At 41.0% G+C, this 23,819-nt stretch overlaps 1 long non-coding RNA gene across 1 annotated transcript in view; it reads left to right on the plus strand.

Annotated features, from left to right (window-relative positions):
* The window catches only part of LOC307212811, a 139,547-nt gene extending 116,744 nt beyond the window's left edge, over nt 1–22,803 (plus strand). Inside the window, exon 2 of the long non-coding RNA XR_013837241.1 lies at nt 22,751–22,803. This is a non-coding gene — a long non-coding RNA (uncharacterized lncRNA). The remainder of the gene's footprint in view (nt 1–22,750) is intronic.
* Nucleotides 22,804–23,819: the final 1,016 nt, after the last annotated feature.

The following is a 23,819-nucleotide window of genomic DNA, read 5'->3' on the forward strand; positions in this document are numbered from 1 at the left end:
CTATATGCTGATCTCCGTCAGCAATTTCTAGATCAACTCTGTATCCCCAAATGGAAACCAGAGTTGGAGGTCATACATTTTCTATTACTGGGGAATGATCAGGAGCTCACCAAGTTAGTGGCTAAATATCTCTATTTGGTTTTTTGTCGTTGAAATACACTGCAGACATCTGATCTCCCTGGAGACCTACAGATGTGACAATAGACTGCTTTGCCTCCTTTCTTTTAGCAAATGTTTTGTGCCACTGGGGAAGTGGTAATTCTGTACTGATGTGTTTTGGATGCTTGTGTGTGATGCCAATAAAGGTCACGTTCCTTCCAGGCAAGACATTCAAAGAGGGTGTGAAGCAAGATGGGTGAGGGATATGAAAAGAGGATGTGTGGCTTAGGAGAGGGTGTGGTCTGGGGGGTTTCCCAAGGGTGTGTGTGTGTGAGAGAGAGAGAGAGAGAGAGAGAGAGAGAATGAGAATGAGAACGAGAACCTAAGGGCTGCAGTTGGTGCCAAGATCTGAGGTTACCCATCCTTGACCTACAATTTGAAAGGGATTAGGAAACAAACAACATATGCCACTGCTTTTGATATTAGTCAGTCTTTTGGGTTCAGGCTGGAGATAGTGCGCCCCCCCCCCCTGATATAAAATGCAACCCTACTCCTTTTATTGCTATGCCACTCGGCCATTTTGCTGACTTTTCTAACTTTTTTTGGGGGGGGGGTTAGCGACACTTTCTTTTCTTTAGTTTCCAAACTTTGCCACAATCTGTTCAATTTGTGACTACTTTATTCTTTTTGTCAGAGAAGAGTTTAATTTCTCCATGGTTTAGCAGTGGTGACACAAATAGAGGATAAATTGGACATCGGCTGACTGGAGCAGAATTAACGTTAATAGTAGAAATGAATCACCATGAAGAACTGCCCTTCACCATACTAGCACTAATTGACAATAGCTATTACCCTGCAGTTGGAAGGGGAGATCCACTTAGCAATTAAAGGACAAATTATGTTCAATGAATGAGGCTAGCCGAAAATGTATAATGATGTGGTGTGGAGTCCATTCCTGAAGAGTTATCCAACATACCTCCCTTCTATGTTTGGCCAATGTCAAAGCCTACAGTCTATTACTGCTGAAGAGCCCAACAACCCAGGCATCAGACCAAGGGCAGTTCTTAATCCGCACGTACCGTAGAACATTAGAAATTGGTGCAAAATATGAAATTATGACCACAAGCACCATACTTCCAGCAGAGAAGGGCTCTGAGACAAACCTCATCAGAATCCAGTAGTTTTGTTGCTGAAAGTTTGTAAGGATCTCCCCTTGTTAAGGACTTGGGGTTTTAATTATGGTTATTATTGCCTGTTGTGGTGGTTAATGCATTTCTGGTTTATGGGTGTTTTTAATACGGGAAGGGGGCTTGTAAAAATATTGTGCCGCACCTTGGTGAAGGGGTTTGAATAGAAATATATTAAATAAAGAATAAATACATAAACTGGGTACTCAGCCTTTTCCCCAAAAGAGCACAAGACGGTCATCATTTATGTTGTGGCACAGCCCTAGTTCCCTTTCTTTGCACTGAGAAGATGAGTGGAAAGGTTAAAGAATGTTAAAGTAGGGAATGGTTGCAACCCCACCATTGCTCATGTCCATTGAGGTACCACTGTACTTCTCTTTCTTTATATATTTTAATAAAAAGTTTTTTTTTTTAATTATAAAGAAATAAATGGATGCAAAGATAAAAATAGGAAAAAGAAAAAGATAAAAAAGTATGGTGTGTGTGTGAATATATCTGAATATAACCACTGTATTTCTCTTGACCAGGAGAGGCCAATGCAACTTTATTGCTTGGGTAGGGTTGTGTGGTGTCACCAAGACCTGATGCTAGACTTCTTAATTAGCGTTATATGGACATCCTCCTTTCTCTTATCCACTGAAATACTAGTAACACGAGAGTCATTATTGATGATGACCCTATGTTGCCGGTGCAAATCTAAAATAAGACACTTGCTATTATGCAGATGTTAAAGGTGATAGTTGATCACTATCTGAATTTTGGTATTTTAAAAAATTATTTTTATATCTACATTTTGCCTTTGTAACATATGACCTGTTTAATGTGCTTAACCCGCCTGGAAAGATTGCTAAGCCACTCTAGATTTGCAAGAACTCAAGTGAGAAGAACTTCCTTCCTCCCTTACATTCACTTTTTGTTAATAAAATCTTATAGATTCAATCCGTTGGCAGTGGCTGGCTGCAGAGCACATAACTAAATAATCTAGGCTTTCCTATAGCCTATAGCTCCAAACCACGTCAATGGGATTTAAGCATACCAAACTTTTTCCGTATCGTGTGTGTGACCTATTATTTTATAACTCAGATAAAGAATTCTTGGAAGGAAGGCACGTTTCATATCCTGACCTGCTTATAAGTTCAAATACAAAAAAGAAGATTTTTCAAAAATACTAATCACTCCATCATACTTTGCAAGTGCACAAAACAGAAATTAGGCCTGAAACATGCAGCCTGATTGTTTCTAAATTCGATCAATAGTGAGAATAGTCAACCTGAGGGAGGAAAAAAATGAACAAACCAAAACAGATCTATTAATGTCTTTAGGCCAAAAGATCTTGTTCCCAAAGGAAATTAACAGAATGAATTACTGTAATAATGATTGTCTCTGGCTAAATAGAATGTAATGGATATACTGAACTTTGATTTATGAGTCAATTGAGTTCCCCTAGGGAGCAACACCTTTAGTCTGCGTTAGGGCAAAATAGCATCACTGATTCAAGCCTGAGAGGGTTCCCCCAAAGTGAGGAGGATCGATTTAGGTAGATTGTGATAATATCAAAAGGCCTTGGGCACTAAAGCAGCTCCTTTGAGAAGGCAAGATGCTACAAAATAAGCAAGCTGGTAAATATTTTAGAGGAAGGAAAACCCCCACAAATGCCTTCATATGAACTAAATAGCTGTCATTTAATAAATGTGTTCATTTCTAGTGCTCGATTATTCTTTTGTCTTCATGCTACTTCACAAACTGCACTCAACTACCTGGGGAAAAGTTGAGGCAATGGGATGCAGAGCTCCAGAGGAAGTAAATATTAAAACTATCCAAGGGTAGCTGCTAATGTGCTGCTCTCTATATGCTGTTGGATTCCAAATCCCATCAGCACCATCAACATAGCTAATGGTTGGGGGTGAAGGGAGTTAGTGATAAAGAAGTTAATGAAGCATGGCCCAGTTGTATGCTGGCACAACACTAAGGAGTCTTCCTTGCTAATTGTTGTTGCTTAGTCGTGTCCGACTCTTCGTGACCCCATGGACCAGAGCACGCCAGGCACTCCTGTCTTCCACTGCCTCCCACACTTTGGTCAAACTCATGTTGGTAGCTTCGAGAACACTGTCCAACCATCTCGTCCTCTGTCGTCCCCTTCTCCTTGTGCCCTCCATCTTTCCCAACATCAGGGTCTTTTCCAGGGAGTCTTCTCTTCTCATGAGGTGGCCGAAGTATTGGAGCCTCAGCTTCACGATCTGTCCTTCCAGTGAGCACTCAGGGCTGATTTCCTTCAGAATGGATAGGTTTGATCTTCTTGCAGTCCATGGGACTCTCAAGAGTCTCCTCCAGCACCATAATTCAAAAGCATCAATTCTTCGTGGATCAGCCTTCTTAATGGTCCAGCTCTCACTTCCATACATCACTACTGGGAAAACCATAGCTTTAACTATACGGACCTTTGTTGGCAAGGTGATGTCTCCTTGCTAATAGCTGAAATAAACATAACATGGTAATAAGGCAGAAGTCCTTCCTGTGAGATGGAACCAATTGACTGGGGCCCAGAGCTTAAGTTCTTCCTACTTTGAGGCAGGTCTCCTGTAGAACTAAGAGTAGCAAGATCCTTTGGAAATAAAACCAATATCCAGACTTTAACATTCAAAAACTTTACTTGCAGAAAACCTCTCCTGCAGCTGTGCTCTCTTTCTTTGAAGCAGAGAAGAAGCACTCCAACACTCTATTCCACTTAGCAGTGTTCACAGTGGATTCTAAAGCACAGTCCTTTTGCTTCACATAAAGTGGAGCCTCTTCTTCACTAGATACCTCTCATGTGACCAACCTTAGCCAATAAAATGAGAACTACTAGCGTTCAGTTACCAACAAATCAAATTTAAACACATAGCAGTGCATACAAGCACTTACAATTTCAGTCAGTTAAATCACTATACGTAACATGTCCCATGTTTTTGTGTTTCTTTTCCTGCCGGAGGGCCATGGGTACATTTTGCCTGAATTTTCTGCATCAAGTATATTGTGTTGCACTGTTTTCCCATTCTCCCACCCCACCCTGAGAGAAGTACCCTGCAAGTGATGGTGGAAGGCAAGGGCTGGGGATGTGATTTCTGATGAAGCTATTCTGCAATATAACCAGCAGAGCCGTCGAGACGTGGGTCTCCTACTGCTCCATTCTGAGCTATTATGTTTCCCCTAGGCTCTACATTACCAGAATTAGCCTATAGCCACTGGCCTGCACTACTGAGCCTATCTTTTAAAGAGCTGGAATTATTAATTTGAATGCGACATCATTGGTAAGAAATCTATTTCTGTGATAGCTTCTTATCTGAGGATAAATGCTTCATTAATCTTAGACATATCACGCTAAGAATATTATTGAAGTTAAACCGAATGATGAGTAACAATCAAGGGAACACAGATTGGGACAGGCAAGAATACATTTGCTCATTACTTTCCCTGCATATAGTACAAAGGATTTATTATCCCTGATGCTGCAGGCTGCAGCACGCTGATCTTCCCACTCTCCCATTGCTTTCTATGAAATGAGTGTGAAGAAGCAGAGGGCTCTCTTAGCAGGTGTGCACCAGGGTTTCTTTAGTAATGCTTGAAGTTAAAGATAAAAAGGAAGGTCTTAACACTCTGGCACCACCACACAAACCTTATATTATTGGTGCATATTCGAATCAGCAGTGGATTCAGCTCAAATTAAAATAGTAAATACAGACCAGAGAGATTTCTAGTTTTTCATATCCAGGGTATGTGCTTCTGATCATTAGCATTTTATTGAGCTTTTATGGCAGTGTATGAGATGAACAATTAAGTATATCAGGTATTAGCATCAATAGAATGTAATCCACATTAGAGGAAAGCCATTAAATCATATTGTGTGTCTTCAGGTCTTTAATTATGCCTGCAGCTGTGGAGAAGTTCCTAGGTGTAATTGACAATTTGTAAGCATATTAGATTTAAGTTGAAGAGGCAGAGAAGAAGGTTTAATGGTAAGTACTCTTTAGTACAAAACATAAGGAGGCTATTGCAATAACAGGAAGTGCTCTTGGCTTCTTTGAAAAATGGCAAGACAGCATGACCAACCAATGTGGCAACATCTCTGAAAGAGAGCGTTCAAGTGCGCTCAGAAGACGTGTAGGATCGGGACCTAAGTCTCAGAGATGCATCATCCAAAAGGTGTCAGGAGGAAACAGTTGCAGTATATGCTGAGCTGTAAAAGCTGCTTTTCTTTAGGGAACAGAAAAGCGACAATGCACTGACTGAACCATTTAACAAAATCACAGAATCATAGAGCTGGAAGGGGCCAAAAGTGTCATCTAGTCAACCCCTGCGATGCAGGAATTTTTCACCCAACTGGGACTTGAACCTGCAACCCTGGAATTAAGAGTCTCATGCTCTACCGACTGAGCTATTCAGAGGCATATGCTTATGCAACTCATTGCTGAATTGTGTATCTTGATGGTTATAATGATGATAAGCTTGACCATTTTGCAATGAGTCAGAAGGGGCCACAAGTGTCATCTCGTCGACCCCTATGATGGAAGAATCTTTCACCTAATGTGGGGCTTGAACCAGAAATTTATCGTGATGGTTATAACGATGACAGAACATGTGTTTAAGCTGGACCATTTTGCAAAGTCTTTGTTTGGTTCATGGATACAGACAAAGCTGGGGGGGGGGGAACCCTGCAAAACAAAAACAAAACAGATTTGTTATTGTTGTTGTTTAGTCGTTTAGTCATGTCCAACTCTTCGTGACCCCATGGACCAGAGCACCCCAGGCACTCCTGTCTTCCACTGCCTCCTGCAGTTGGGTCAAACTCATGCTGGTAGCTTCGAGAACACTGTCCAACCATCTCGTCCTCTGTCATCCCCTTCTCCTTGTGCCCTCCATCTTTCCTAACATCACAGTCTTTTCCAGGTAGTCTTCTCTTCTCATGAGGTGGCCAAAGTATTGGAGCCTCAGCTTTAGCATCTGTCCTTCCAGTGAGCACTCAGGGCTGATTTCCTTAAGAATGGAGAGGTTTGATCTTCTTGCAGTCCATGGGACTCTCAAGAGTCTCCTCCAGCACCATAATTCAAAAGCATCAATTCTTCGCGGATCAGCCTTCTTAATGGTCCAGCTCTCAGTTCCATACATCACTACTGGGAAAACCATAGCTTTAACTATACGGACCTTTGTTGGCAAGGTGGTGTCTCTGCTTTTTAAGAGGCTATCTAGGTTTGTCATTGCTTTTCTACGTAGAAGCAGGCAGAAAACAGATTATGAAATGGAAATATAGGCAACACCAGGAAAGTTCCAGAGCCTTGAGGAAAAAAGGATGCAATCGACTGGGAGCCATTCCAAGCTTTGCTCTGCTTCTCCTTTATGTGGACATGTGGCAGCAGTGGGGCCCATTTCCCTGGCCACTTAAAGGGACATCACCAGTGATTTAAAGAGGTTGGCTGCGTTCTGGGGAAAAGGGCTTGACAGACCAAATCAGAACCCCTTGTGAGTTGAAATTGGCCTGCAGACTGGAGGTTCTCCATTCCTGTATTGCATCCTCAACAGAACACGTAGATCTTTGACACTCTTTGGGTCGAGTCGAAACACACTGAAAAACCTTATCAAGCCCCAGGCAAGGGGAAGATGAATAAACTGGAACTTCAGTGGAATAATACTGGGAAAAGCTGGTTCACTAAGAAAACAAATGTTTTTGCTTCTCTTCTAGGAGCCACCACTATCCACACACAAAATGCGTGCCTTGCAAAAGAAAATAGTGCACATTTTTTTTAAGGGGGGGGGGGATTCCTTTGCTAAAGTATGCAGACTGAAGCAAAAGTGGGACAGTGAATCCCCAGTCCCAGAAAAATCAAACAGACCAGGAAGAGAGCAGTAAAGAAGTTGGTGGGTTATATATATATATATATATATATATATATATATATCCAAAACTGAAGCATATACTCAGACAACTGCCTGAAAGGCACCGAAGTACAATTGCTTTTGTATGCAGGATCAACTGTCAGCTATATGAAATAACCTATGGAGGCCTGCAGGAGTTTCCAGCACTTAAACACACAATCTCTGTGTGAAAGGACCTCTGTTTTTATCATAAAAGAAAGGGAATGAGGAAAGACTTCTTTGGGTTTTTTTTGTGTGTGTGTGTGTGTCTTTGTTAAAAAAAGGATGGTGCCTTGAGGTTTAACCACATCTGTTACAAGACTGTCAAGAACATTGTGACAGCTTCAATCTTTTGCATATATAAATTATAAGGTTTTGAAGAATGAGCCTCAGAAATCAAAAACAGCTCCAATTGAGATGCAATTCACAGGCAGATAATAGGGGCAAGGAAAATTCCCATTATCTGCTGGAAAACATGTTACGCTCAAAAGTTTAGAATATTTCACTTTTATCGCACCACTTCAAACTACCCAGTAAAGGACAAAAAATAATAAGAGGAAGAAGGATAATTGTTGTTTTCTTCAATACGATTAGCCTCCCTAATTGTCTTTCCTTGGTGATTTAAGCAAACATACACATCTTCAGGAAAGGAAACAGAAGCTATTAATGCAATTAATGTCACAAGAGTGCTGATATAAAAGGGGAGGTTAAACATAAACTTACTATTGCAGAATCTTTCTGAAGCAGAACCATAACATTAGGTTCATTCCATTCTAGCAGCTGAAATATGAACCATTATAATGTTAATGAAAGTTTGAAGTTGTACAACTCAGGCTTCCCCAAGCTGGAGTCCTCCAGGTGTTTTGTACTGTGATTCCCATCAGTTCCTGTCAGAGATTATGGGCGTTGTAGAACTTTAATCAGGATATCCTAGTTACATGTGGATTTTACCTGAATGTGGGAGTTCATCACTCTTGTGAAGGCAAGCTACATGATCAATATCACCACACATTGCAACTCTTGCTAGATTGTTCCACTTTTGGCTTTTTTGGGGGGTTCTGCGTGTTAAATGTTCTTTTGTCTTCTCATACTTCTTGTTGCTGAGCTTATCAAGAAGATACCAATGTAAAATAAATGAAGAAGAAAATAATGAAGCAATGTAAATTAACATGTTGATGAATTAACAAATGAATGGTGGTGCTGGTGGTGCTGTGGGTTAAACCACAGAGCCTAGGACTTGCCGATCAGAAGGTCGGCGGTTCGAATCCCCGCGACGGGGTGAGCTCCCGTAGCTTATTCCCTGCTCCTGCCAACCTAGCAGTTTGAAAGCACGTCAAAGTGCAAGTAGATAAATAGGTACCACTCCGGCGGGAAGGTAAACGGCGTTTCCATGCGCTGCTCTGGTTCACCAGAAGCGGCTTAGTCATGCTGGCCACATGACCCGGAAGCTCTACGCCGGCTCCCTCGGCCAGTAAAGTGAGATGAGCGCTGCAACCCCAGAGTCGGTCACGGCTGGACCTAATGGTCAGGGGTCCCTTTACCTTTACCTTTAAGTCTAAGACTAGGCCTATTGGAATCCACTGACATAAAGTTACTCATCCATTGATGGCTCTTTTCTTAGTTGGAGTGAGCTCTCATATTTTTCTTTTCTTTTTTTAAAAAGAAATATAAGCAGTGCTTTTTTTTTTCTAAAGAAAAAGTTAAGGGGTACTCTTATGTCGACTCAAGAAAATCACCATTTTATAGTTCACATCGGGAAAAATAAATACAATAAATGGACAAAAGTACAAAGATTCACAAAATGTTTAGGGGTATGTGGCCCCTGCATCCTCCCCCCTCAGAAAAAAGCACTGCATATAAGCCTGAAAGAAGTCAAAGTGGTCCAGCAACAGGTGTACTTTATGAATATACTAATAGTGCAGATCAGCTGTTAGCAGAGTTGTGACTGCTTAGAAACACATCTCCTTTGAAGGGTGTTTTACAATCATTATCATATATAGTCCCACACAGTCCTGTAAGGAAGGGTTCTGTTATTCCCATTTTGCCTAGCATGAGAAAGCCAATAAATGGGTAATATCAAATGAGCATTTGGCGACTTAGAAGCACAAGGAAAGTCAGCAATCTACCCCCTCAGTAAGATGGACATTATCAGGGTCCCAGCACTGCTTGGGAGTCTATTAAAGCAGAGAAATTGTTGTTTGCATCTTACTGTGCAGCTGGAAGTTATAGATGACATGGACAGAGGTACCACATATCAAATGTTTTAAATAACCATAATACATGGTCACTTGAAACCATCCATATCGTGCAGCCTGTTGTTAACAAAGTGCTTTAAAGTGGCAGATTATTGAGAAGTAACAGGAATACCCATATATCCCCACCAGCTGAATGTAATGCTCAAGTAAAACAAGGGGCAGCATTTGCTAAGACATTGGGGGCCATACTTTCCCCTGTCCCTCTCATCTGGCTGTTATGACTGATTTTCTTTCAGTTTTGCTACGCTATTGGGCTTATAGGAATATCAGGCTCAGTGAGGGGTAACTAGCTTCTTTAGGTCATTAGGCAGATGGAATATATTTTAAAGACATTATGAAAGGGATCTTTTTGCAATGCTCTAAAACTAGAGGAATCATAGGCACCTGCTCCCAAGGGCTGAAGCACTTTCACTCCCCCCCCATGTGTTTTTAAGGGGGGCAGGTCCCCTCAAGGTTCAGAGGGCATTTAACTCCGCTCCGCCCCTGGCTCCTCACAACATCGTGACAGGCCCCCTTGATCATCCTGAGGAGCTGGTGCCTCCAAGATGAACCCTGGAAAACCAGGGAAAAATCTCTACTTAGCAATGGAACCCACTGGCTTACCTTGAGCCAGTCACTCTCAGCCTAACCTAGCTCACAGGACTGCTGTCATGATAAAATGGGAAGAATCATATACACCATCTTGAGCTCCTTGAGGGAAAGGTGGAATATGAATGTAATGTAGTAGTAGCAGTAATCCCATGAAATCTGTTTGATGGTTTTACAAATGCAAAAGTTAGATTTGAATTATGTTTCCTTACTTTTCTTTTCTCTTACTCCCACATTTCAAAATCAAGTCAGAGAGGCCACGGCTTTATTTAATTTTTAGGAATCTGCAACAAGCAGAAAATTATTAGCCGTATCTAAATCGAAGTGGCTTGAGACTTAAACATTTCAAACATATCTTCAGAAAATCACATTCAAAAAAATCCCCCTGTTCTTATGGCTCTGGGAAGTATTGGGGGGGGGGGGCAGAAATCCAGGCAGCTGGTGTGAGGACCACTTTGAGTAGAGTTACCTGGACCCAACTGATCTTCAGGATCACTTGCAGAATTGAGATCTGCTGCAGGCACCTGCTCCTGTTGCTTTTCTTCTAAGGAACTGTCAAGCTCAAGTTGTGGCGTAACACAGGGGAGGGCCACAGGGCCGATCACCCTTAACACAAAATTGTTAGGGGTGCAAAATTTCAACACTTAGTACTGCCTCAATACAGCGTCTGTGGGCTTCCATCGCTGGGCTCCATTGAAAACGACTTCTCCAAGCAACCCAGGAAGTGACCTTAACCCTCTCCAAACAACGGAATGACTCTTCTTTTCTATCTCTGCATCTGTAATGACACAGACACCGTTAAGCAGTTGAATGCACATTGGTACTTCCTCAGTTTCCCTCCCTCTTCCCCCTTCGCACGGCCCTGGGCACTGGCAGCCCACGCTATGCCACTGCCTTGACAAGCATCTTATTTCCCATAGCAGCCAGCCAGATGAACCTGGGAAGCCCACAAACAGGATGTGAGTTGAATAGCCCTGTCCACCCTCTGCAGCATGGTATTCAGAGGCTAAACATATAGCCATTGTGATTAGTAGCCATCTGGGCACCGAGACACTATAAAATATCAAGAAAAAACAAAGTATTCCCGTTGCTTGCTCTTTCAGCAGTTATGTTTCATCATATACACACACTCGTTCCCAGAAATTCACAGCCTTGTAGCTAGATTGTTTCAGCTGCATTTCAAGCCTTGGGAATTTTCTTTTTTACAGTAGTCCGCACGCAGCTTTAAACCATCAGAGACACATTTTGTTATTGCCCTGAGCATGAATTCAGTGGAGTTCAGTCTCCTAACATGTTTCTGTCTCTGAAGTGATATTTGCTGTTTTACTTTCTGCTATGCTGTACAGAATAGCAAGGCATTTTAGGCCACATTGTGCATTTCTATTCAGCACAGAGATATAGAACTAGCAAAATTAAACATTGCAGATTGTAAGTTATGTTCACACGGTTCAGGCAATCGAGCAACACTATAGCATAACTTGCTGATGACTTTAGTAGAGAATTCGATCTATCCAAAAGAATTCTACCACAGATATTTTCTCTTCCCCTTTGTTCCAGCAGCTACGGACTACTTTGGAACAGCTGTTGCTAGTTGTTTTCTTTTGAAGCAATGGTTCTGAAAGTCTGGCCCCAATTACAAAGAATGTGCATTATTTGTTTATTTATTTATTTTGCACAGATACAGAGAATCAGTGCAAGAGAGTACAGGCAACTCCTCATTTGCACAGAGGTTGCATTCCAGGTCGGTACGCATACGTCTGTGCTACCCCTAAGGCTGAAAAGAACACATTCATTGATGGTTGCACGTCAATTGGATGTGTGCAAAATGGCCACCATCCGTATGCCGATCTTTGCAGGTGCCCATCAGTTGATACATTGGGGGTGGCACTGGAGAGATGTTAAAGTTTTAAAGCATAGATTTTCAGGAAAACATGCTGAAGCCTGTACATCACCAAGCCTTCAAAAATAGGGCACACATGTTTAATTCAAGTACAGAAACTGGCTTGGCAGTTACATGTTATAAACTGTTGCTACATACTTCTTGTATTTTATTCACACATTTAACTTTACTTGTTCTGTGACACTTTTGCAACAAAGAGCTGTTTCCTGAAGATCTGCACTCAGAAATCATAATGCTGAAAACACTGAAATCTAAATGTTTAGTTATTCCCATTTGATGATGGGATGGACTGCTTGCTTCTGATAACTGAAAATGTTCTGGAGGTTTTTGCAAGCATATAAACTCCGTGTAAGCATATATTTCTACTGCCATATCCATCCCTTTGTTAAATGTTGCCAGACTTAATTCATGTTTTCATTAACTACTTGTATAATATGGAAAAACATACCAGCACAATTTTATTGTAACCAGATTTAAAATCATTATTAGTTTGTTTTTAATTCAGTACATGCAAATGTATGCTATGTGCAGATATATTGGTTAGGGTGGGGTTTTTTTTTTGGGTGGGGTAGATATTTTTCTAAAATGCTTTAATCTACCTTGATTTTTTAAAACAACATTCCTGTTAATAATGTTTTATCATTGTGGCAATGCAGCATTGTTTTATATATATATATATATATATATATATATATATATATATATATATGTGACATCTCAAAACAATGCCCCAAAGGGCAAAGTCTCAGAAGTTTTATCTGCAGCAGGAGTTAATCACTTATGCTGGATTTATTAAATTAAGTTAATCACTCAAAAAGCTTACTCTTAGATCAAATGAACAATTGCTTATTCTTATTTAATTCACCTTTGAGGCTGTTATCCTGTACCTGGAAGCAAGCCTCACTGAACGTGTTTTACATGATTTTAGATGGCATGGCTTGAAAGTGTTTCAGAGGTTTTTAGTTTTCTAAAAAATGTTTCAAATGTGTTTTTTTAAAAAATAAACTCTGACCCTGGGCTCCTTTCAGAGGAAGGTTGGAATAGAAAAGTAGCAAATACATAGCGAAAATTACTTCTAAGTATACATCACTTTGCCGACAAAGGTCCGTATAGTTAAAACTATGGTTTTCCCAGTAGTGATGTATGGAAGTGAGAGCTGGACCATAAAGAAGGCTGATCACCAAAGAATTGATGCTTTTGAATTATGGTGCTGGAGGAGACTCTTGAGAGTCCCATGGACTGCAAGAAGATCAAACCTATCCATTCTGAAGGAAATCAACCCTGAGTGCTCACTGGAAGGACAGATCCTGAAGCTGAAGCTCCAATACTTTGGCCACCTCGTGAGAAGAGAAGACTCCCTGGAAAAGACCCCTATGTTGGGAAAGATGGAGGGCACAAGGAGAAGGGGATGACAGAGGACGAGATGGTTGGGCAGTGTTCTTGAAGCTACCAACATGAGTTTGACCAAACTGTGGGAGGCAGTGGAAGACAGGAGTGCCTGGCGTGCTCTGGTCCATGGGGTCACGAAGAGTTGGACATGACTAAACAATTAAACAGCAGCAGCAGCAGCAACAGCAACAACAACAACATATATGCATGCATAGGACTGAGCTGTATGTGTCTTCATGAGATAATAATTAAGTAGCCAGAATCAAATCCATATCACTTTCCATGAAGATAAAGCCTTCTTTTCATAGCCTATCACACTGACCAAGAGGGGACATGTGTGTAGAAACTGGATTCTTTCCATGAAGCTGATGCAGATTTTTGTCGGGATGTGCATCCCAGAGTTTCATTTCATGATACTCATCAGGGCACCACTGAACTAATGGAACTCATAGAAGGACATTTATCATCATCCAGGTTGCTGATCAATGCATGTGACTCAGTCAGCATGCTTAGAGCTGCACAGCGTCAGAACTGCAACAGTTTTATATAGACTTCTCCAGTGGAGAGGTCTAACATGTGAGCTTTATCAAGATTTACATTTTATGCTACACATGCAGTGCGTGCATCAGCACACTGAAAAAAGACGTGTGATGAAGCTGTTATGCATGGCCAGAATGATGTACAATATACTCACATATCTCTGCACCCTGATATTGCAACATGATTACCAGAGCATAAATTCTGCCCAAGGGTAAAATCAATGTACTATGATTGTTTGTATCACGAGAGAGCTTTATAGAGAATGCCACTAAATGCCACCATATCAACACAGGTTCAGGAATAATAATAATAATAATAATAATAATAATAATAATAATAATAATAATAATTTTTATTTATACCCCTCCCTCCCCGGCCAAAACCAGGCTCAGAGCAGCTAACATCAAATGTATAACACATTAACATAAAATCAGGCAATCAATTGAAATACATCCTAAAATCAGATCAGGATCAGAATAAAATCCAATCAGATGGCAGATCTTAAATGCTCACCAGGCCCAACTGTTTGTGCTGAACTTATATGAGCCTGTGAGGAAAATTGGGAGGCCACTTTCATGCAAGTTCTGATGAAAGGGGAGATGGAGTCAGACTGAACCCTGACCAAAGGCTCCGTCTTGCAGGCCCCGCGGAAAGTTGCCAGATCCCGCAGGCCCTGGTCTTTTGTGACAGAGCGTTCCACACATGACTGAAAAGGCCTTAGCCCTGGTCGAGGCCAGACTAATCTCCTTGAGGCCCGGGACCTCCAAGATGTTATTATTTGCGGACCGTAAGGTCCTCTGTGGGGCATACCAGGAGAGGCAGTCCCGTAGGTAGGCGGAATAAGCTCTGATACCATGAGCATAAACATATTTAGGCCAGAGTGCAAACTGCTTATATGCAGTGTTTTCCACATCTACTAGGACTTTTGAGAAGACCTTATGGGGCAACATTCACTGTGACATGAGGTATTGCGAGAGGTTGCCATCTTGTCCTTCATCTCAGGCAATAAAGTGTCCTTAATCCACCCAGTATTTAATCATTCTCATGAGTGAAGAACGACTCCAAATAGGTAACCCAGAGAAACCTATCATGCTCTGTGTGAAGCCGACACCTATCAAACTTAAGAATTGTATCTTGGTTCGGTTGCACAAACTCTTCAAGCTTTCTCTAAAACTTTATCCTTTAACACTCAATGACTGCTTGAGAAGGCAATTTCCCTACTTTTGCAGAAAGAAGGCTGAATATCATCAGAGGATATTACTGATGTACACAAAAGTAATTAGAAGTCACACAGGTACAGATGTGCCCCTTTTATTGTCAATTTACTAAGAGTGGTTAAGGACAAAATGAATTCAGCTAATGGATTACATTTTAAATGTTAATTTGTTTGCACGGAATATGCCTGCTCTTCGGATGATGAGCTATTTGACCATCAATCTTCTCTTTCTCACTAATCTGAAGTCTATTTTCCATGCCTATAAATACTTCTTCATGGATAGTAAACTTTTGTAAATGCTTTCAGAGACCTCGCAGACAGCTATGGTGGCATAACATCAATATCTGTGGGGAATTTAGGGACAATTATGAAATTCTCTCCATCCAAATTTCTCCCACGATCCTAGACTTCTGAATTACAGTACCTACTTTGGTTGTCAAAAGTGGGGCCAGTTGTTCTGTCTTTTTATGTATTTTATTCAGTTTCCAGATTTTGTACAAAGTGCTGTTTTCAGTTCCTTCATTTCATTTGTGTCTTTTCCTGTTCTTTGCATTACTGATGTGTGCCCACAGTTTAATAAAGTACTGCAGGAAGGACAATGTCTATGGAGTCTTGGGCCAGTGTAATTAGCATAGTGTGCTTTAAGATGTTGTGTTTCAGATGTTGTAGGCCTACAACTCTCTCACACACCCTTCACACGTGGCTAGTCATCAGGAACGATGGGATAAACTCATTTCAGCTCTACTCTTGATATATATGAGTGCATTAAGGCTGTCCATTTTGCAATGTTTTAGTGATGTGATATAATAAATCAGCACGAAAAGAAATCTTGGCATGACTCTAAGTATGATTGTAGCAAGATTATTACTATGTTTCCATGGGGATATTTTATATCATCTTATGTAAATGGTTTAAAGGGTTGTTGTGTGTGTTTTTTTATTAAGCAACATTTAAATTTTAGTACATAAAACTAACTAATCAATTAATTAATGTTTTGGCAGGCTGTTTTACCAGTATCTAGGGGCGTTTACAACATCGATCAAATACAAAAAAAAAAAAAAGATATTGACACAGCTATGCATATAATAACACCAAGAGGGATAAAATACTTCAGAAATGAAACATACATCATTATCAGAAACTGCGGGTTAGTTTTGGGAGAAATGATTGCTCCAATTTGGAATAGATTTCGGAAATTCTACTTAACCCAAAATTCAGGCATAGTGGAACAATGCAAGGCGAAGCAAAATCTTATTATGGAATAATGAAAAGGAAGCAACAGCTGAAAGCCACTCTAAAAATTGAGACGGGAGCTCAAATAATTTGATAAGTGAAATTTGTCGAGGAAGCAAATTCTCATGCACTGAGGTTGCTATCAAGGATTTCACATCACTGAACCATTTTCTTGTCAAGTGTGCAAATGATTCAGCATCACAAAATAATACTGAGTTTCACTTTTCTTAGTTTAATATTGACATGATGTTAGAAATTTTCCTTTGCTCCAGGTCGATTAATGCACAAGATTTATATTATATATATATATATATATATATATATATATATATATATATATTTAAAAAACAACCACCTCTGAAGACTGTTTAGGTGGTTTCAGTGCTTGCCTGGTTCTGAAACCCTGCCACATGCCACCCTCACTACCTTAGCTTATTGTGTACAGATTTCTCCATGAATTATATATAGGTTGAAAGAGTTTCTCATAAATGGTGGGTTCATAGAAAGGACAGCTTGAACATTTGAACTCATCTGTAAGAAAGAGAGGACATTTTTCACTTTTCTTCATTCAACTCTCAGTCACCCTTTCTAATTCAGCTTACTGCAAATGTAACATTAGTTCAACATTAAAATTCTATAAGCCTGTCTCCTAGCTTTCTCTGACAGGCCTCAAGTGCTTCATAGATAAGAACTCCCAAGCTTCCTCTGAAGCGGTTTCTTAGTGTTGCCAGGAACTGGATAGCGTCATGTTTTTCCTCAGCTAATGCATGTTAAGAAACTACTTAGAATCCATACCCCCAGTGAGGAGTTGGTGGGTGGGTGCATGCAATATTCCCACCGAAAACATTTTGATGGAAACCAACACAAAGGGGAGATATCCTATGGATAATAGCAAGAAATATCCAAAGCAAGAAAGAAAGCATGTGTGAAGAAAAACAACAACTGCTAAATGAAGTCATAATGGATTTTTGAGGATTTTTAAAGTTGTCTTTTGTCCCCAGACTCCTTGCAGGTTATGAGGCATGTCACATGCCAATGAGTTTGGTGGTTTTAAATGAGCAACAAAGTTGTATAAGGCAAGCGAGGACTGTGCTCAGTTAAAGTATATTAAAAGGAAACCCACTCACCCCCAGAACTGGGTAATAACCAACTCTGGAAAGCTGCTTGTCAAGATGTTTTAGATTATTATTATTTTCCAGAATTGAGCTCTGCATTGACCTCGAATAAGTGTCAACAAAGGGATTGGGTCTTCCAGATAGAACTCAAAAGCGACCTGCAACTCAGTAGGAATGCTTTCAACCTTGGTATCCACTTCTGAGAACAGAGCATTTTAGAGCTAGTTATCTGATCAAACTCTCACCAGCTTCCTTAAGAAATGCCTTTATTGAGCTGCGTTTCCAAGTGATGTTCATTGCGGTCTTTGATGGCTGCTCTAACAGGGCCTTGTATTTGTGGTCAACCTCAGGTGGAAGACATCACTCAATATCTGTTAGTCTGCCCCTTAGACAAAGACTCAAGAGATCCCCTGTGGAAATATTTGTTAGCATAAGAACAAAGGTCTGGAGGGCGGCAACGCAAGAGCAAGCCTTTTATGCACTGGCTCTCCTCTTGTGGAATGCTCTCCCCAGAGAGGCTCGCCTGATGCCGTCACCACATATTTTCAGGTGCCAGGCAAAAATATTCCTCTTCTCCCAGGCCTTTGGCTAATTAAACAACCTATGGCATTTTAAACTGTGTGTTATTGTTTTTGTTTCCTACTATGTTATGCATTTTTGTGTTTTTATGTTGTAAACTTCCCTGTGATCCTCAGATGAAGGGGAGTGTTGTTGTTGTTATTTAGTGGTTTAGTCGTGTCCTGTCTTCCACTGCCTCCTGTACTTTGGTCAAACTCATGCTGGTAGCTTCGAGAACACTGTCCAACCATCTCATCCTCTGTCGTCCCCTTCCCAACATCAGGGTCTTTTCCAGGGAGTCTTCTCTTCTCATGAGGTGGCCAAAGTATTGGAGCCTCAGCTTCACGATCTGTCCTTCCAGTGAGCACTCAGGGCTGATGTCCTTCAGAATGGAGAGGTCTGAACTTTTTGCAGTCCATGGGACTCTCAAGAGTCTCCTCCAGCACCGTAATTCAAAAGCATCAATTCTTCGGTGATCAGCCTTTTTTATGGTCCAGCTCTCACTTCCATACATCACTACTGGGGAAACCATAGCTTTAACTATACGGACCTTTGTTGGCAAGGTGATGTCTCTGCTTTTTAAGATGCTGTCTAGGTTCTGCTTTCAGAAATGTTAATAAAAGTAGTAGTAATATAGTAATAATAATAGACCACCCTCTCCAACCTGGTGCCATCCAGATGTCAGTCAGCATGGCCAATAATGAGAATTGTAATCTAAAACTTCTGAAATACAGAAGGTTTAAGAACAGTCCCATTTACGAACGATTTGGTTTACGCACCCCACAAAACCAGAAATAGTGTCCTAGTTTGAGAACTTTACCTCAGTCTAAGAACAGAATCTGAACGGTGGAAGGGCACCGGCGGTGGGAGGCCTCATTAGGGAAAGTGTGCCTCAGTTTAAGAACGGTTTCGGTTTAAGAACAGACTTCCAGAATGGATTAAGTTTGTAAACTGAGGTACCACTGTACCAGGTTTAAGGTACCAGTTTTGTTTCAAATTTAAGGAGAATTCTATACTTTAATAGCTCCTCATATTATAAAAACTTATCCCTTTTTGCCATATAGATTTTGTTCCACAGATTCTGGAGGAGACATTTTCATCTCAAGCAGCTTCAGTGTGTATCAGCCTTTAATAAAATTTAGAATGTGTTTTTAACCATGCATGAATCATATTTATGTTTTAAGTGCATAGGGAATTATAATTCAATATGTATATTATTCTGCTTTTTTATGTCTCTAGAGGGTTTGCCTGTACAGTAAATGCAGAAAGCAATTTTAAGTATAGACAACAACATAGGGCATTGTTTTAATAAATGCATCGCATAGTTGAAAATTTGTCTGCTACATGATTCCGAACCTTCAGTGGCACAGCAGATTTTAAACTAGTCTAATTGCTGTGGTATGTTTTGTTTTCTTTTGACGTATGTTCTTATTTGCTAAGCTCTTTGCAACCACTAGAAAGGCTGAAATATTAGGGAGAATAGTGGGGAATGTGCTGCATGTTTTTTGTGTTCTTGCAAAGATTTATTTTATATTCATTTGGGTCTTCTGAGCCAGTGAAAGAGGAGTTTTTCGGGGACATTAAAATTTAAAACTCTCAAAGCAAGTGAACAGCTCTATAGTGATACTTTAAAATGAAAGAGTATAATTCATAGGAAAGTTGCCAGTTCTGTCAAAATACTCTAGAGACAATGGGGGTAGATATTTGTTTTCTGTGCTCTTTATACACGTCCCTTCCCCTCTTTGTTCACAGGGAATCCAGACTGGCAGGGCCTTTCTCCAATTATTTGTATTGGAAGATTCACCTTTTGGGAGGAGGCAATGCTTTCAGGGGGCCACATACATTCTAATCTGAGCTAACCCGATCATTAGGTATGATGAGACAGATCACTTTCTGTGGTAGATTTAGTCTATCGTTATATTTTTGCCATTCTAAGGATCTCCAAGTTTCAGAATTTCCCTCTGAAGCACCACAATATCATGATCGTTCCATGTTTTCCATTGGAAAACGTTGCATGTCCCCAGTAATCCCCAGTGCAGAGTTTGGGAAGAGTTTAAGATTGCCAATTCTCCATCTAGTAGAAATACAGATAGACAGATAATTTATAGTCCTTGGTGTCCTAAAAGATAAAGGTACCCCTGACCATTAGGTCCAGTCATCTCGCTCTATAGGCGTCCTAGTACCCCATGTATCCATCTCTCATCTAGAAGTGTTTAATACAGTGGCATACCCTCCCTCCAACATTTCTCTGATGAAAATAGGGATGTCCTATTTAACAACAACAACATTGATACCCCACCCATCTGACTGGCCCCAGCCACTCTGTGTGGCTTCCAACATACAGTGGTACCTCGGGTTACAGACGCTTCGGGTTACGCATTTTCAGGTTACGGACACACCGAAACTGGGAAGTACCGGAACGGGTTACTTCCAGGTTTCGGCACTCACACATGCACAGAAACACTAAATTGCCAAATCTCATCCTGCACATGCGCAGACACGGCGCTGCAGGTTGCGAACACTGCAGGTTGCGAACGTGCCTCCTGCATGGATCACGTTCGCAACCCAAGGTTCCACTGTATATGAAAACACTGAACATTTAAAAACATCCTATACAGTGGTACCTCGGGTTAAGTACTTAATTCGTTCCGGAGGTCCATTCTTAACCTGAAACTGTTCTTAACCTGAAGCACCACTTTAGCTAATGGGGCCTCCCGCTGCTGCCGCTCTGCCGGAGCATGATTTCTGTTCACATCCTGAAGCAAAGTTCTTAACCTGAGGTACTATTTCTGGGTTAGCAGAGTCTGTAACCTGAAGTGTCTGTAATTTGAAGTGTATGTAACCTGAGGTACCACTGTACAGGGCTGCCTTCAGATATCTTCTAAAGGTTGTATTGTTACTTATCTCCTTGGCTTGGGGGTCACATAGCTCCACACCCGCCAACATTCCAGCACCTCTCAGGTGGTCACCAAGAGAGAACAAGGGAGGCATTCGTGATGGGTTCCAGACCTCCTTCTCTAGAATAATAGCACTGGGGCCGACCTAAGGAAATGCAGGACATTCCGGGATCAAATCAGAAACCGAGATGGCTTCTGTAAATCTGGGACTGTCCCTGGAAAACAGGGACACTTGGAGGGTCTACAATGGAGAGGAATAGTAAGCATTTGTGTACTGGGCCCCTTTTCTCTTCCTCTTCATAGTGGAACCACTTTACACTTACCTGTGTGCTGTGCTGTGTCCTTTCATCTGCTGTTTCCTCTGCAAAGCTAAGGTTTCCAGTGTGTGTCAATATGCAGATGCTTGAGAGAGGGTAATCTATTCAGATTCGGAAAAGGCAAATGTTAGCTGTGGGATTAATGATCACTTGCAGTTGAGAGCTTAATTTTTTTGTATCCAACAAGTGCTTCCCTTTGAGGTATACGTTCATGCAACTGTTGAAAAGACAAAACAGAAACCATACAGCTAAGCAAGAGAGAGAAGCTCAACATTGTCCCCCATCACTAATTTACCTTCTTCCCACACCCTTTTGATTATTATTTTTTGTGCACTCACAGCTCTATAGCCTACCATCTTGGCTGGGAGTCTTGGAAGACCTGCTCTATGTCTTGCAGGCCTTTTCCCACCTGGCTTGGGAGGGAGGAGCCCTGACTGACTCCAGCTACAAAAGCGGAGGCAGTTGAACAGACTCTTGGGGTATTGGTTAGAGGGTTGTGTTGAGAGTGGGTTGTTGCTGTTATTGATATTAATTTGTTGTGTCTTATGATTTCTATGGAAATTATTCCATTTGTTTACTTTTTGATGTGTTCATTGGTTTTGATTACTTTTATTACATTTGTAATTAAGTAATCTTCTAAATGTTGCAAGCCGCCTTGAGCATGGTTTGAACTATGGGAAATAAAATTGTCTGTGTATGTTTGCACGGGCAAATCTACACTCGTCAGTTAAGACACTGGAAACGAGTTATAAAAATGTGATGCCAGAGGGTGCTGTAGAGCAGCGAGCCTTCAACAATGGAAAACTGCATTGAGAGTTATATAACGTTATTGTTAACAATGGTTTTACACATCCATGTAGATCCATGTATAGGTGTGAGAGCAGAGTGATGTAACTCCATTCTGCACTTCTTGATATGTTAGCTGTGTTTGGACCATAAGGACACAGGGAGCTGTGTTACCCTGTTTCCAGTTACAGCGGTATCTCGGGTTACAGAAACCTTGGGTTACAAACACTTGAGGTTACAGACCCCACTAACCTGGAAGTAGTACCTCGGGTTAAGAACTTTACCTCAGGATGAGAACAGAAATCATATGGTGGCGGTGGGGTGGCAGCAGGAGGCTCCAGTAGCTAAAGTGGTACCTCAGGCTAAGAATGGTTTCAAGTTAAGAACGGACCTCTGGAATGAATTAAGTTCGCAACCAGAGGTACCACTGTAATTCTTCATCGGCTGGGAGGAGTTTTCCTCATGATTTCAGAGACTGTTCTCTCCAAGTCCTACCTGGAGAAGCCCTGTTCTACCTAGGGATGGAAGAATCTATTAATTTTGGTTTCTCGGTTTCTCAATTTCCCCTCAGTCTTAAATGCAGTTCATTTTTGTAAAATCTGCCCAGTTTAAAAAAGAAAGATGGTAGCTGTTATGTACTGAAGTTCTCACCCTGGGCCAGCAGGGGGATACTGTAGATAGTTATGCAAATGAAGGATCGAAAATGGCGTTCAGTGATTGGCTAGTTACAGAAAATGGTTACTGTTGCATTCTAGTGGAGCTCTATATAAGCAGGCTGACTGAGCTCCTCAGTTCAGTTCTGTTCCAGCTTACAAATAAAGAGCTGCTTTGGAAGAATCGCTGTGTCGTCTGATATGTTCACCCACAACTTAACAGTAGCCACTGGACAGCAGATGATTGAGCCCAACTAAGAGCTAAATTTTGAAAGATGAAAGGAGACGGTTTGGTCTGCAGCCGGGTGCAAATACTACTGGAGGATGCAAAAATGCTGCAAAGAATAGGCTGCAAAAGGATTAAGGTGTGTGAGAGTCCACAGCGGGGCACAGGAAGGCGCCTGCAGGATGGATTTGAAGATATTACTGTTCAATTCTATGGCCACATTTTAGTTGAAATGGAAGTTTTGGAAACTATTTGAAGGGATCTAATAAGGACAGATTTTGAAAAGCACAGCTTGACCAGACACAACCAGTGCAGCAATGGGAAAGGAGTGCTGTGCTTCACTGCCTTGTAATTCTTTGCGGATATTGCAGCCAGAGAAGGCTTGGGATATTACATATACAGTGCTTAGATTATCAGTAACCGTTTGACAGAGTGCCACATTAGGAGTTTATGTCTAAGGTGCTGAGCCATGAGATAAGTGTGAAGCTGGATCATTGGATTGTGAAATTGGTTAAAAGGAAAGAAACAAGAAACAAAACAACACGCCCCCCCCCGAAAACCCAGTATCCCACCTACCTATAACTTTCTTTAAGCTTATGAAACATGACTAGCAACATGAGAGGAATATATTTTTTGTGATTCTTGATATCGCCATGTTTCTTTTGCTGTTTGATCAGAATGCTGTTGGCAGTAGGATGACTAAAGCTTCGTCTGTCTGTGCATTTGGTATAAATCATTATGGGGCATGATTATAAAATGCATATATATATGGATATGCAGACCACATGGTGCTGTCTTTAAATATATATATATATATATATATATATATATATATATATATATATTTAAAGACAGCACCATGTGGTCTGAGGAGAGTTACCCACCCCTTTTGGTGTTTATTGTGTGATCCCCACAGAAGGTGAAATTCACATTTTCACTCCTCTCAGAGCGTGCCGCCCCATTTTTGGTGCTGT

Source organism: Podarcis cretensis, assembly GCF_951804945.1.
Source record: "Podarcis cretensis genome assembly, chromosome: 3".
NCBI lineage: Eukaryota > Metazoa > Chordata > Lepidosauria > Squamata > Lacertidae > Podarcis > Podarcis cretensis.